A 14686-nucleotide genomic window follows, 5' to 3' on the forward strand; every position below is an offset into this window, starting at 1 on the left:
ACAACTATCTGACATTAAAATCAACTGTTCTTTCCGTCAATAATGCTGTAAACTCATTGCCTCTAAACTGTCTGGATTTTGATGTATAAGAGAACCAGTTGAGAGGCCAAGACGTGACAAGGTTACAACAACAAGAATTCCCATTTACATAACCTATTGGAATCACGAAGACATCCCAAGTCTACGAAGGAGCATATAAAACAAAAATTGACAGAAAGGCAACATAGGAGAGGTTAGGACAAATTTTTCTGCGAGGTTAATGAGAATTTTGAAGTGGAGCCTCAAAGGAGAGGCCAGACTCTGACCAAAAGCAGGATGAAAGAGCATGTACAAGAGGCCAGAATTAAAAGAAAGTGGAGTAACCAAATTTGGTTTGAAAACTGAAGATTCTAACATGGAAAAGGTGAAGGGTGGGAGTAGGGAAAGTTCAGTTGTTTCATAATTATGAGTTCCCACAAAAGAATTAAAGCAAGACTGTGGGTGTGAATTTCTGCAAAGAAACCAGCATTTGTTTTTGAAACAGTTAAAAGTGAGTGAGTTTTCAGTGCTGTTCTATCAAAGTTTACAATGGGCAACCAGGATAAATGCCCCACAGATAATCACCCCAATGTTTGAGTCTTAAAAAAATGAGTCTTTTAACATAGTGAGTCTGTAGGGAAGGGGAGGGGATTTTAAGAAGGTAAATTCAGTTTGGGAGACATTAATCTTGATAAAGTGGAGCATTTTAAGATGATATCATGAGTTGCAGGCAGTTCATTAACTTTAAAATTACAGGTTTTCTTGAGTCTCCCACACAGACATTTCAAATCTCAAATGCCACAGAAATTACAAGAAGAATTTGACTCTCCAGTCCTGTGCTGCCGATCTGAAGCTAACCAACGTACCATTCCTCTGTCTGCTCCCCTCTTTAACATGCTTCCTTTTCAAGAAAGTATCCAATTGCCCTTTAAATAATGTTAATATCTTAGCTTCAACAGCCACTTCTGCATCTTTGAATGATCCTCTCTGTGAAATAATTGTTTCTAATTTCCTTTGTTGTCCCTCTCGTGGAAATCTTTGTTACTATTTCACCCAATAGTGGAAATAGTTTTCAAATTATTTACTATTTAAAATGTTTCATTACTTTGAACACCTTCCCCCATAACTTTCTTCGCTCATGAGAGAGGCACTATATTTCAAGTCTTTTTCATAATTGTAACTTTTCATTCTTGATATAATTCTAGTCAGTCTTCACCTTTCTCTTGACATGGTTTCAATATGTTTGCTATAATGGAATATCTAGGACTGCACACAATAATTGAAAATGATCTAACCACATACAACATCACTTCCTTACTTTGATATGCAGTGCCTGAATGGAACAAGTCTAGATTTCGAAATGCTTCTTATGACATTACTACTTGCATTAATATAAAGATCCAGACACACGTACCTCTAGATTACTCAGTTTTCCCACTTTGTCAAACATTTTTGCCATTTAGGACATTTTACTTTTGCTATGCTTTTCCCCAAAATGTGTAACTGTCTATGTCATTGCACTCAACTACATGTATCATCCCCCCTAGTCCTCCTGAATTCTTCCTCACAGTTTGGTATGGCCCTTAATTAGCAACTCCTTCCTCTTGTACCTATGTCCAGATCATTTATAAAAATGGAAAACTAAAGAGATATCCCTCGGGCAAAGCTCTAAGGCTGCCAATCCAAGAAATGCTTATTCACCCCCAATTTTCTGCTTTCCAAGTTGCAATCAAAGCTTACCATCTAAAATGACTAACAGCAGTAACTTTGAAAGAGAGCAAAGAAGATGAATGCCAGAGTGTCATTATTCAGGGATACCCATCAGACATATTTTTCCAGAAGCTATTTTGAGGACATTTCTTTGATTACCACAATTGCAATAAGCACATGATTCATTGCAGGAGATAAGCAATGAATCAAACAATTTTGTAAAATTGGCCTTTCTAAAAATAGCTGTGAAAGAATTTATTGTTCTTATGGTAATTATTTGTTGTTATTAAATTATGAAAATGTATCTTTATCTGAAGGTGCCAGGATCTGCAGCATTGACAGCAAAAGAATTGATTTCTCATGAGTCAGAAATGAAATGTTAGGAAACATTGTAAAATGTGCCTGTGTTTAGGCAGGGTAATTAGCTTCCAAATTGAGCTGAGTAAATTGCAATACAAGGCAATGTTTGATAACATTAGACCCAGTCATCTATTTAATTATGACCCACTTGACTTCTACGTGGAATGGAATCAACGGCAGTTTGACCATTAGTGGGACACTTCCAAGTTACTTGTTTCACATCAGCTGGCCACAGGATTTTCAGAGCAGCTTGTTGCACAATCCTGCACAAATTGTGTTTGATGTTAGGCTAAGGAAAGCTAATTATGACAAAAATTACCATTTGATTCTGTTTTGAAGAGTCAATCAGAATTTGCATTTTGATAATTGTCTGAACTTAGTCATTTTACAAAAGAATTTGATTCATTGCTGCTTTTGCTGTGTGCGACATGTTTGTTGAAATCCTAGTTACCCTGGAAATATATTCAGGAAATGCTACCTGATTGGCATTCCTAAACACAAATATTTTGAACTTCATTCTCTTTTCTGTCTTCTTACTTGACACATCCTGGCACTAAAACAGATTGATTTGTCTCAAAACTTTTAACTACTTGCCAAGATATTATACCATTATTGCATTGAAGAAAAGGTGGCAATTTAACTCGACTTAACAGAAATATCTTCGATTAACAACAAAAAAAGCATTATATTTGCCAAGAGTTTTCCTCTAGTTTACCATCAACTCTCAAATCCTCACCTATCTCTAAATTTTCTGACCTCCTGTAGTGGTTGAGCAGACAATTCCTCACATTTATTGGGAGGATGGAAGCCATTGTCTTCAATCCCTGACAGAATCAGTGCTCTTTATAGCCATGAATCAATCACTTCTAATTTTCTGCGGCTGAATGACGCTGTTCATAGTATTTGTATCATATTTGACCACAGATCCATGCAATCACTAAGACTGTCTGTTTCCAACTTCTGTAACATCGTCCAATTCTCCCTGTGCCTCAACTCAATTGTTTCTGAAATCCTCACCCATATCTTTGTTACCTCAAGACTTAACTGTTCCAATGCACTCCTGACCAACTTCCCAAGAGCTTAAGGACATCCAAAAATCTGCCATTCATGTTATGGGGCAGTATGGTGGCTCAGTGGTTAGCACTGCTGCCTCATAGTGCCAGGGTGCAGGGTTCTTTTCCAGCCTTGGGTGACTGTCTGTGTTGACTTTGCACATTCTCTCCATGTCTGCATGGGTTTCCTCCCCCAGTCCAAAGACATGCAGGTTAGGTGGATTGGCCACAGAAAATGCAGGGTTACAGGGATGGACTAGGGGGCTGGGCCGGGGCAGAATGCTGTTCAGAGGGGCAGTATGGACTTGAAAGGCTGAATGGCCTGCTTCCACACTGAAGGGATTCTGTTCATTGCACCAAGTTCTGTTTGACCAGTGCTCACTGACCTTCCTTGGCAACTTGTTTAAAAAAAAACTCAATTTTAAAACTTACATTCATAATTTTAAATCCTTCCATAGCTTCATCATTCCATAATACTATAATGTTCTCCAGGCACACTAGCCTCTGAGCTATCAGTGCTCCTCTAATTTTGGCCACTTGAGGATCCTTATTGTAATCATTGTAACATCATTGGTCATGCCATCAGTTGTCTTGAGCCTTGGTTGTGGAATACCCACCCTAACTGTCTCTAACCCTCTGCCTGTTGTTTGTCCTTCAAGACACTCTTTAAAGCCGTACCTTTTTGACTAAGTTTTTAGCCATCCACCCAAAAATCACACAATGTGGCTTGGTATTAAGTTTGGTGTGAAAATGTTTCCTTGAAGTGTTTTGGGACATTTTATTATACTGAAGGTGCTATACAAATAAACGTTTTTGTGTCAATTTGAGACTGATGACAAGACAGTGATAAAGACAAGGGATATGTTAACTTGGAGTGGCCGATGACATGGATATCCATTGTACAAGCTGTTTATTCACCATACCTCTTATTGGAGCTTAATTACATTTTCACAAAAAGAAACTGCATTTATTGTACTTACTAACAGCTGGTTTAGATCACGGATTTACACGTGTGTAACATAATCTTAGCAACTAGGTGCCTTTAAGTTATTGTTTTCACAGTTTATGAAGTAATCCAAACTCCTCAGTGCAGCTACATCGACAGCCTTGTTAATACATTCCAAGTCATCAATTATACAAAGTGTGGAAAATGTGTTTGTCAGATTTGGATTTGCTGTTGCAGTAATAGTTACTTTTAGAAACCACATTGCACTGTGTATCTGAAGCAATCAGTATGGAAAGCAGCACAGATTTCTTTCTCAAATGATGTCTGAAAGCAACCCCCTGTGAGACACAACTGTTTCTGTGCATTTGAGAGTGTGGAAATGTCATCTTAAGGAAGCCAAGCAGTTTCAGATTAACAATGAATAATGTAGGATGCAAGACGCATTTTCTGTTGATTTTTTTTTAACATTTGCTTTCAGAGCCAAAGAAAAGCTACACAGAGAGTCTTTTCTGAGAAGATGATATGAAGAATCCATGACAGAACAAATTGTATATGGTCTGTGACAGAATTGAGTGTGGAGCTAAATGGCCCTTTGTGTTTTATGTTGCTTATGATGGAATCAAATATATTCCATCAATACTCCTTGTCCTCCATCAAAATGATTTAAAGTTCTGGCGCTGTGGAGGAGGTGGGAACACTGATGACTAACATCAACACAGATAAGTGATTTTGCCACAGGAACGTTCCTGGAGCTTTCCCATTTCAGTGAGATCCCTCCCCAAGAACAGGTAGAGAAGGAAAGATGACGAACAGAATAAAAAAAAGAGAAATGAAACATAGCAACAAATGGAGAGCAAGACAGAAAGGATATTGGTACAGTGAGAAACCAGACTCTCAAACAACAGTAATTAAAAGGAGAAGGAAATACAGAAAGGACTTGGAATGGGTGAGAACTGCTAAAAAGTTGCAGAAGAACAATCAGTAACCTGAAATGGTTAGCCAGTCTATCAAAGCTGATTTCTCTAGCTTACCCTTTCTGATATCCCACAGCATGGTACCTGCCTTATCTCTACTAACTTGATTGGCACTGTACGTCAAATATTGCTCACACCTTTCACATGCTAAAAGTATATATTACTTTTTTTGTGGAGCTGCTAATAAAAGGCAAAGTAAGATCGTCATAGTCCAGCTCTCTTTAGAGAGAGACAGCTGGTGGTGAGTTTAACCTGAGGCTCACCACACCTTAGGTGAGGGTAGAGGTAGGATCTTCATGGTAACCTCAGCCATTGTGGGAATTGAACCTACACTGTTGTCATTTTCCAAGTGGCAGTGGCTAGTGGCGTTCTGCAGGGGTCAGGGCTTGGACCCCAGCTATTCACAATATGTATCAATGATTTAGATGAGGGAACCTACAGTAATATCTCCAAGGTTGCAGGTGACAAAACTGGGTGGGAAAGTAAGCTGTGAGGAGGATGAAGAAATGATTCATTGTGATTTGGACAAGTTGAGTGAGTGGGCAGATGCATGGCAGATAAAGTATAATGTAGTTAACTGTGAGATTATCCACTTTGGCTTTTCCACAAACAGGAAGGCGGATTATTAACTGAATTGGATGGATTGGGAAAGGGGGAGGTGCAACAAGACCTGGGTGTCCTTGTACACCAGTCAGGGAAATTAAGCATGCAGGTGCAGCAGGCAATGAAGAAGGCAAACGGCACGTTGGCCTTCATGGTGGGAGGATTTGTGTACAGGAGCAGTACTGCAATAGAACAGGGACTTGATGAGACCCCCACCTGGAATATATTGCATGCAGTTTTGGTCTCCTTAACTGAGGAAGGAGGGAATGCAGCAAAGATTTTACAGACTGATTCCTGGGATGGCAGGACTGACATATAAATTGAGACTGTTTCGGACTATATTTACTGGAGTTTCGAATGATGACAGGGTATCTCAGACAGAGCAGGGCGGCACGGTGGTTCTGTGGTTAGCACTGCAGCCTCGTAGCACCAGGCACTTGGGTTTGATTCCACCCTCGGGCGACAGTCTGTGTGGAGTTTGCACATTCTCCCCGTGTCTGCATGGGTTTCCTCCGGGTGCTCCAGTTTCCTCCCACAGTCCAAAGATGTGCATGCGAGGTGGATTGGCCATGCTAAATTGCCCATAGTGTTCAGGGATGTGTACATTAAGTGGGTTATAGGGGGATGGGTCTGGGTGGGATGCTCTGAGAGTCGGTGTGAACTTGTTGGGCCGAAGGCCCTGTTTCCACACTGTCGGGATTCTATGAAGATCAGCTATAAAATTCCACCAGGACTAGACAATGTGAGTGCAGGAAGGATGTTTCTGATGACAGAGGAGTCCAGAACCAGGTGTTACAGTGGAAGGATTTAGGGAAGACCATTTGGGACTGAGATGAGGAGAAATTTCTTCACCCACAAAGTAGTGAGGCTGTGGCATTCTCTGCCACAGAAAGCAGTTGAGGCACTGAATTTTTGAAGAAGGCGTTAGATATAGTTCTGAGGGCTAAAGGTATCAAAGGATATGAGGCAAAAGCAGGAACAGGCTACTGAGTTGGATGATCAGCCATGATCATATTGAATGGCAGAGGAGGCTCAAAGGGCTGAATGGCCTCCTGCTATTCCTTTATTCTATGTTTCTATGATACTGCATTATTCCATTTGATAACCTGTCTATAAGTGAATTGTACTGAAAAGATAGTGAATGATACCACTGCCCTCAATATTGGGATTCTGCTAAATACATATGGGAAGCATAAGACTTGTAGCATTTCTCTACATAAGGACATAATAAGACCTTCAGCTTCTCCATTGGATGAACAATCATCAGTTTAATGAATACACTACTTAGATGGAATTGTATAGACTTATATAGAACAATAAAGCAAGCCCTTTGTCCCACCATGCCTGTGCTAAGCTTGATGCCTTATTAAACTAACCTCACCTGCCTGTACACAGGCTATATCCCTCTCTTCCCTGTATGTTCATGTGTCTGCCAAAGTGGCTCTTAAACTTTGCTAGTGTATCTGCTTCCACCACCTCCCCTGGCAACGCATTTCAAGCATGTATCACCCTTTGTATAAAGAAAGAACCTGCCTTGCATATCTCGTTTAAACTTTTCCCCTGTCACCTAAAACCAATGCTCCCTAGTATTTGACATTTCCACCTTGGGAAAAAGACCTTGACTATTCATCCTATCCATACCTCTGCTAATTTTATATACTTTTATCAGGTTGCCCCTCTGCCTCTGATGTTCTAGTGAAGACAATCCACGTTTGTCCAACCTGTCCTTATAGCTGAAACACTCCAATCCAGGCAACATCCTGGTAAATCTCTTTTGCACCACCAACAAAGCTTGCACATCCTCCCTATAGTGTGGCAGCCATAATTGCACACAATATACCAAATGTGGCCTGACCACAGTTTTATACAGCTGCAACATGACTCGTCAATCTTTATACTCTGTGCCCCAAGCGAAGAAGGCAAGCATGTCACATGCCTTCTTCACCACCTTATCCACTTGTGTTGCCCTTTACAGGGAACCATGGACTTGGACCCCAAGATCCTTCTGTATATTAATGCTCCTACGGGTCCTGCCATTTACTGTATAGGTTCCTCTTCTACTTGACCTCCCGAAATGCAGCACCTCATACTTGTTCCAATTAAACTCTACCTGCCATTTCTCTGTCCACCTTTCCAATTGGTCTATATCCTGCTGTATCCTTTGATAACCTTCCTCACTATCCACACCTCTAGCAATATTCATGTAGTCTGTAAACCTACTAATCAGACCATACACATTTTCATCCAGATTTTTTATATATTTTATAAACAACCAGGATCCCAGCAATGGTCCTTGCAGAACGCCACTGGTTGCAGAATTCCAGGCTGAAAAGCACTGCACTATATTTGTCAGTGCATTACAACTTTCATTTATGCCTTTGCTTTCTTCATTATAGTCATCATAGGGGACAGCAGTAAGAGCAATTCTGGACACAGGACTGATCCAAATATTTCTTCTTCTTCTTGTATTCTCTACTCAAGGGTGGGTGTGACATAAAACACTGTGACCTCCACCATGTATAGGTTGAGGAGGCAGATCTTGAGTCTGCACTAGCCAGAATAGGAATTGGTAGCTGTGCTATTGGCATCAATGTGATCCTCAGCGGCCATTCAGCCAATTGAGGTAACACCGTCCAGCCACTGCTCCAGCTCAATCTTGGCTGTGTTTCTCTGAATCTGATATAATCTGAAAGCCAGAGCAAGTAGGCAGGGGATAATACTCTAAGTACTTCAGGACCTTAGAGCAACCTCATGAAGATGTTGCGAAGATGCACATCAGTGATTTTAAATAGCATAATGTGGGTGGAGTTAGAATATTCTAAAATGAGGGAAGGAATCTTCAGAACACATGAACTTGAATACATAAAGATAGATTTGTCATTACCTCATGTAACTATAAAATCAGAGCCTGGTATATCTGTAATTATCCAGAACAGCGAGTGCAATAAACAGTGTTATGTTGAAGTCTAGGCCTGACAGTAGTTCTTGACATTGCTTCTCCTCCACCAGTGTGCCTTGAACCCAAACTCATATAGTGGCATCAAACAACAGGAGAGCATGGAGCCCTGCACTTGTGGCTATGGGTCTCCACTGCACTGTCACTGTGAGTTGTCAGACAGCGGTGCTCTGAATTCATTCTCCTATTTTTATGCAGATGTGGACTGTGGGATTCTGCGAAGTGCCCTTCAGCTGTTACAGGTTTCTTGCTAGATTGCCCACCAACGGCAGCTTGCTTCTGTGTTCATCAAAGCTGGCTGCCCTGAGCTGCTTAATTACCAAATGACTCAAACTGACCCTTTGGATGGCAGTATCCTTGCTGCTCCATCACCCTGCTGCTTGTGAATACCCATTGCTGCTGCTATCAGTAGACAGTTCCCTCAGGGTCAGTCTGTCTGGGTGTTGCATTGAAGCTGGAGACCAGTTCACTTGTGGAAATGCTCCTCCTGTTCACCCAGAGAAAGGGAATTTGAAGAGTTAACAGGACAACTGAATCGTGTAGAGAGTGAGTTCCATTAGAATTTGACACAGCTCCTTGCACTTGAGTGAATACATTGGTGTTATTGAGTAGACAAATGAATAGACAGAGTAAATAAATCCTGTTGACCTCAGCACATTTATTTCTGAAACACAGCACTGGGATGAAGAGGGCCCCTGAGCCTATTGGATTCCATGGTTTCAGCACAGCTGGCAGTACATCTTCCCATTACAATGTTAAATACATTTCTTAATTTACATTCAGTGTCCCAACATGGCTTATTCCTCCTTCTGAGCCACTGCTTCTAGCTGTGTAAAGAAGTCCTTTTTCATATTTGTCTTTACCATCCACCCAGAGGTTTCACAAATATATTTGCAACAAATAGTTAGTTGGGAGGCGACAGAACAAAGATTTGAGCAGGAGGGTGAGGAAAATGGAATGAGTGGCTACTGCTTTTTCTTTCACATAGTCCTGGATGAAGGGTAACAGGTATTTGTTCATGTAAACTTCCCATCTTGTCACAGAAGCACCAATGATGCAAATAGTCACGACTGAAAATGAAAGAATTTGCAGTGGTTGCTTCAGTGCAAACAAAAGCAGTGTCAAGTACAGATTACAGCGGATGGGCAATATGACAGAAAACCCTAGGAAAGCTACGAAATGTAACTGAGAGAAATCGACTCCCGGGAACCCATTTTAAAAATTTAATTGATGTTGCTTCCCATGTTCAAGTACAATAGTTTGACCATTTCCTCTGCAACTGGGAAAGTCTAATGCTGTACTAAATTTAGAGATAGTAAGAACTGCCGATGCTGGAGTCAGAGATAACGCAGCGTGGAGCTGGAGGAGCACAGCAGGCCAGGCAGCATCAGAGGAGCAGGAAAGTCGACATTTCGGGTCAGGACTCTTCTTCAGAAATGGGGAGGGGGAAAGGAGCTCAGAGATAGAGAGAGGAGGGTTGGGGCTGGGGAAGGTAGGTGGGATGGTGATAGGTGAGTGCAGGTAGGGAGTGGTGGGAGAGGCAGTGAGGTGGGAGAGGCAGATAGGTGGGAGAGAAGACGGACAGGTTGTGTCAGGTCAAGGAGGCAGGGATGAGAGGGAGGGTTGGTCATGGGATGAGGCCGGGGGGTTGGGGAGATTTTGAAACTGGTAAAGCCCACATTTAGGCCATCGGGCCGTAGGCTCTCGAGGCGAAATATGAGGTGCTGCTCCTCCACTTTTCAGGTGGCGTCATTGTGACACTGGAGGAGGCCCAAGATGGACATGTCACCCAGGGAATGGGAAGGGTCCTGACCCGAAACGTCAACTTTCCTGCTCCTCTGATGCTGCCTGGCCTGCTGTGTTCCTCCAGCTCCACACTGTACTAAATTTAGACTCCATTTTAAAATCAGGAGCAATGGTTGTTGACTCATGTTCCATTATTTTCTGACGTTGCTCAGTGAATCTAGAAGCCCCCGGTGTGAGGTATTCCAGACAGTGCAGCATACCTTATAGAGTCAAGTGAAGATCTCCTGTTGCTTTGTTTTATTGAAAAGCATTGTTAATTGTGTAGTGTTACAGTGCACTGGCTTATGAAGATTGTTTCTTTTCAAACTCCCTCTAATTGTACATAATAAAGGCATTACGAATGTAATTCTGTAATAGCGCTTGTGTGTATACTTTCTCAGCTATCCTAAAATGCAGCCTATCCATTGCTCAGTGTGGTAAAGGCGATGTCCCAATTCTGTATGGCTGATACTGAAAACAAACAATGCTAGAAATTGCAGGGGGTCAGGCAACATCCATGGAGGGAGAGCAACTAGCTGACTCTTCATCAGAGCTGTATTTAGAACAGTGGTGAGCATAGTGAAATGGGTTTTTTTTAAAATTTGCTTCAGTGGTGAGAGCAGTTTGAAACATTACTGAAATAAAGGTCAATAATTTAATCTCTGTGCTTGGTACAGTGAAATAAACTCAATGTGTGATAGGGATATTTTATGGTAATCAAAAAAGAGAGTGCACCAACCGTGGAGGAGGCTCATCCTCTCTGTAACCAAGTGACTGGCTCAGCACAGGTTCTGACTGAGGAATAAATGTTCACAGTCACAAGTAATCAGAGTGGCTGGTCTGCTACTGATCCTTTGTTGCTATAGAAGTTCTCATTGTGGCGAGGTGGTGCATTTGTTTCTTTCAAAAAAGAGAGCAAACTAAAATAATACCTCTGGTTTGCTTCTCTTTAAATAATGCCCTGTTGATGAAATCACTTTTTCTCAGGAATTGTTATGTTTCAAATTTTCCCAATCATTGGTTGCAGAGAAAAAGCCTTCCACTGATTTTCTTCTCCCCACCCTCCAACCTTTTTAAATGAGAGGAAATTCAGGCTCCTGGGTTAGAAAACCGAGCTGTAACAGTGTCTAACTGATTGACAAACATCTGTGCTGTGAATTGGCATTTTCATATCATTCATTAATATTCAATCAGGATTTTCCAAGTTGGATCACGTGAAGATCCTCACTCCACATAATAAGGTATGATCTAATGTCTGAGATAACTCAATCCTGTTGCCATTGAGTCAGTGGAACAAAAGGCAATGCCCATGGTGCCTGCTTTTAAAATGGAGTCTAAATTTACAGCAGCAATAGGTTTTATGGGATGTACAGGAGGCTGTCAGCTTGACCACAATTAATTAGTGCAAGTGAGGTAGGTTAGTGTCTTCTAATGGCTTCTGTCTGTTAATACATTCTTATTTTATTTTATTGCTTTTTATTTGCTGTTAACCCATGTAGACCTAGTAATCTGTATGTTGTATAATTAATTAGTTTTAAAATAAATGGCAAAGGAGTTTCATATTAATGCATTAACTAATGATGCAGAGCATGTCTTCATTCCATTATTGGTCATATTCTGGGCTCTGGTTAAGACAGCTGGTTGCTCTAATTCACTTATCTGAACATATTGTTCAGTCTTCTGTATAGGGCGGGGTGGACAATCTGCATAATATATGTGTCCCTTTAGATTCACTTCGCTCAGAGCAAAACTAAATTACTTTTCACCCCATTACAATTAGGTCTGTATACCTTTGGAAACATCTGCCTGCATTTTCTCCCAATCTCTCCTCAAGGCACTTATGTTTAGTGCAGTACAACTCCATGATTCTGCCCATAGTGCTGATCACCAGATCCACCTACCTTGTCCAGACCTCACACTTAATGACCTAGATATAATTTGATCAGTGTTTCGGACAAAACCTCCGCATGTTGATTAATGTAAAGTCAAACCTGTCCCATTTTTTCTCTGATGTTGTCTGTTTTGGAATTGGGCAGGAGGTGGCAGCTGCTACCTTTAACTCTGCTTATTCTAAAGTGGGCTAACAGACTGCAGTTTTCCTTATTTAATACAGGTCGAAAAGGTCATTTTTGTCTCATTATTTTGTTCATTGTTGGCTCGAATTCTATTGCTGTTTCTGTATTCCAGAAGTATATTTATTGTCATTAATCCAAGATAAGTGCAAACTGAAATTTGAAAATTAGGAGAAATGATGATGCAGTATATTTCAACTTAACATGAGCTCACTGTATCTGTAGCTGAGTGGGCCAAGGGGACGTGAACAATCAACAATTGTATATCATATAAACAGAAAGTGTTGAGGCAGTCTAGTTTAGTTTGGGATTATAGTTGGCATGGATTGGTTGGACTGAAGTGTCTGTTTCCATGCTGTGTAACTCTATTACTCTATGACACTCAGCAGGTCTGTCAGTATCTACAGAGAAAGAGTTAGTGTTTCAAGTTTAATGATAATTGTGTGCTTTGGTTGTAATCAAACAATGTGTGTGTAAACTTATTTTTATCCATGCCTGGTCGCATTTAGCATGTTTCTTGATTGTTCACATGGATAGCTTGCATTAGGAAACAACAAGACTGTAATACTTCTGGTAGTCCAGTTTAACTTCTCATTCTATAATAGCCTTTAAATTATTCTTCAAAATATATGCAATGTGCTCAAAGACAACATTCAACAACAAGATGTTACCAGTGATACTATACAGTGCAGCAAAACTGTACTTTTGCACCACTCAGCATTAATAGTAGAGAAAACTTGCTGGAGTGGCATAACCTTGTTTACTGTTTCTGACCGGATAAAAATAATCCTTCTTTCTTTGAAAACTGATAAGCGGGAAGGTATGGTTGTTTTTGTGAAGGCAGTTTCTTAATTTCTGATAAAACTGTTTGCAATTTTACTTGGATGACCTTACTTAAAAGGATGTGAGCTCCTTTTATTTTTATTTTTGCAGGTTGCTTGCCAAAAGCGCCAAGACAGATCCTGTTTTCAAGCACCAATTGCATTTTTGAAATGCCTTTTAAGTGCATGCAGTGTAAACACATCCAGTATTGTTGAAGTAGCTGTCTTTGATATTCTTTGCAATGTACTTATGTCGGGAGATGATATCGCCATGTACCATGGTCAAGTAACAAGATGCTGTCAGATATGCAATATTATTTTCCAGCAATTTGAAAATGATGATAATTCAAACCTTATTTTAGTTTTTGCCAAAAACTTTCTCAGTGTAAATAGTTGCTCCATTTTGCATAGGCTGATTTGGCCAAGTCACATAAATTTAGTAAAAATTGAAATGGAAGCAGCTGTTGGAACTGAATTGACACATAGGCTCCAAATGCTGTGACAAAAAACATCAATGAACTTTAATGAAGAGAAAGAAAAATCACTTGGCAGAACTGAATGTGGTGTTGGGACAAAATGAAAAGTTTAGTAACAATTGTTGCAAAAATAAAGCAAGCCATTCACTTCCTCCCATTAAAATGATCGCCATTTGGCACGTAACGTGAGCAACTATAAAACTGTGCAACGTTTCTAAAGAGGATGTAGGCAACTGCCCAGCAGGCAGCTGAGTAAGGCTAGTCTTTATAAGTTGCTTATCCAATTGTACATCGGTTCTGATTTCACATCATTGGAAAGAATGAAAAGGTTAACTTTATGACCATTTTATTTAAAACTCAATTTATGGCGGCTTTGTGCCAACTCAAAGCGCTTATGTGCATATTTTGTAGGCCAAAGAATGAGGACTGGAAAATTAATACAGGAACTGAATGGAAATAATTGCCAGCAGGTCAAGGACCTAGGAGTAGGAATTTGTATTAATTGAAATGTTGTGTACCAGAATATTCTGAGAAGATTTGAATTTAGTTGAAAGGAGGAAGGTTTTCTCCAGTTGTGTCTGAGGTGTCTGCCAGCTTTGCAGTATCTACCATTCAGCATCTGGATCCTTCTGAACATATTGTGAGGTAAATTGATCCGTCTCCACTTAGAGCTTCTCTCCCGACTCAGCATTCTTCCATTGCAGGGAGTCTGGACATAAGAACAAAAAAAAAAATTATACAGCACAAAAGGCAAGAAGAAAGTAAAGTAAACAAGGGAAAGCAAAGGAAGACAATAGCTCATTTTCCAATGATGAGGTAACCACTGAAGCTGTGCAGACTGAAGTTAAAGGGGTTGGGACCTTGCAGAAACCTCAATGCAACTGATTCCATGGGAATGGCCCAGGAAATTGAA

The 14686-nt window shown here is 40.5% G+C and overlaps 1 protein-coding gene across 5 annotated transcripts in view; it reads left to right on the forward strand.

The window, feature by feature from the left end:
- Nucleotides 1-14686, forward strand: part of nrp1a (neuropilin 1a) — a 174592-nt gene that overhangs the window by 65312 nt on the left and 94594 nt on the right. The window lies entirely within an intron of this gene.

The sequence above is a fragment of the Rhincodon typus genome, chromosome 2, assembly GCF_021869965.1.
Source record: "Rhincodon typus isolate 14 chromosome 2, sRhiTyp1.1, whole genome shotgun sequence".
NCBI lineage: Eukaryota > Metazoa > Chordata > Chondrichthyes > Orectolobiformes > Rhincodontidae > Rhincodon > Rhincodon typus.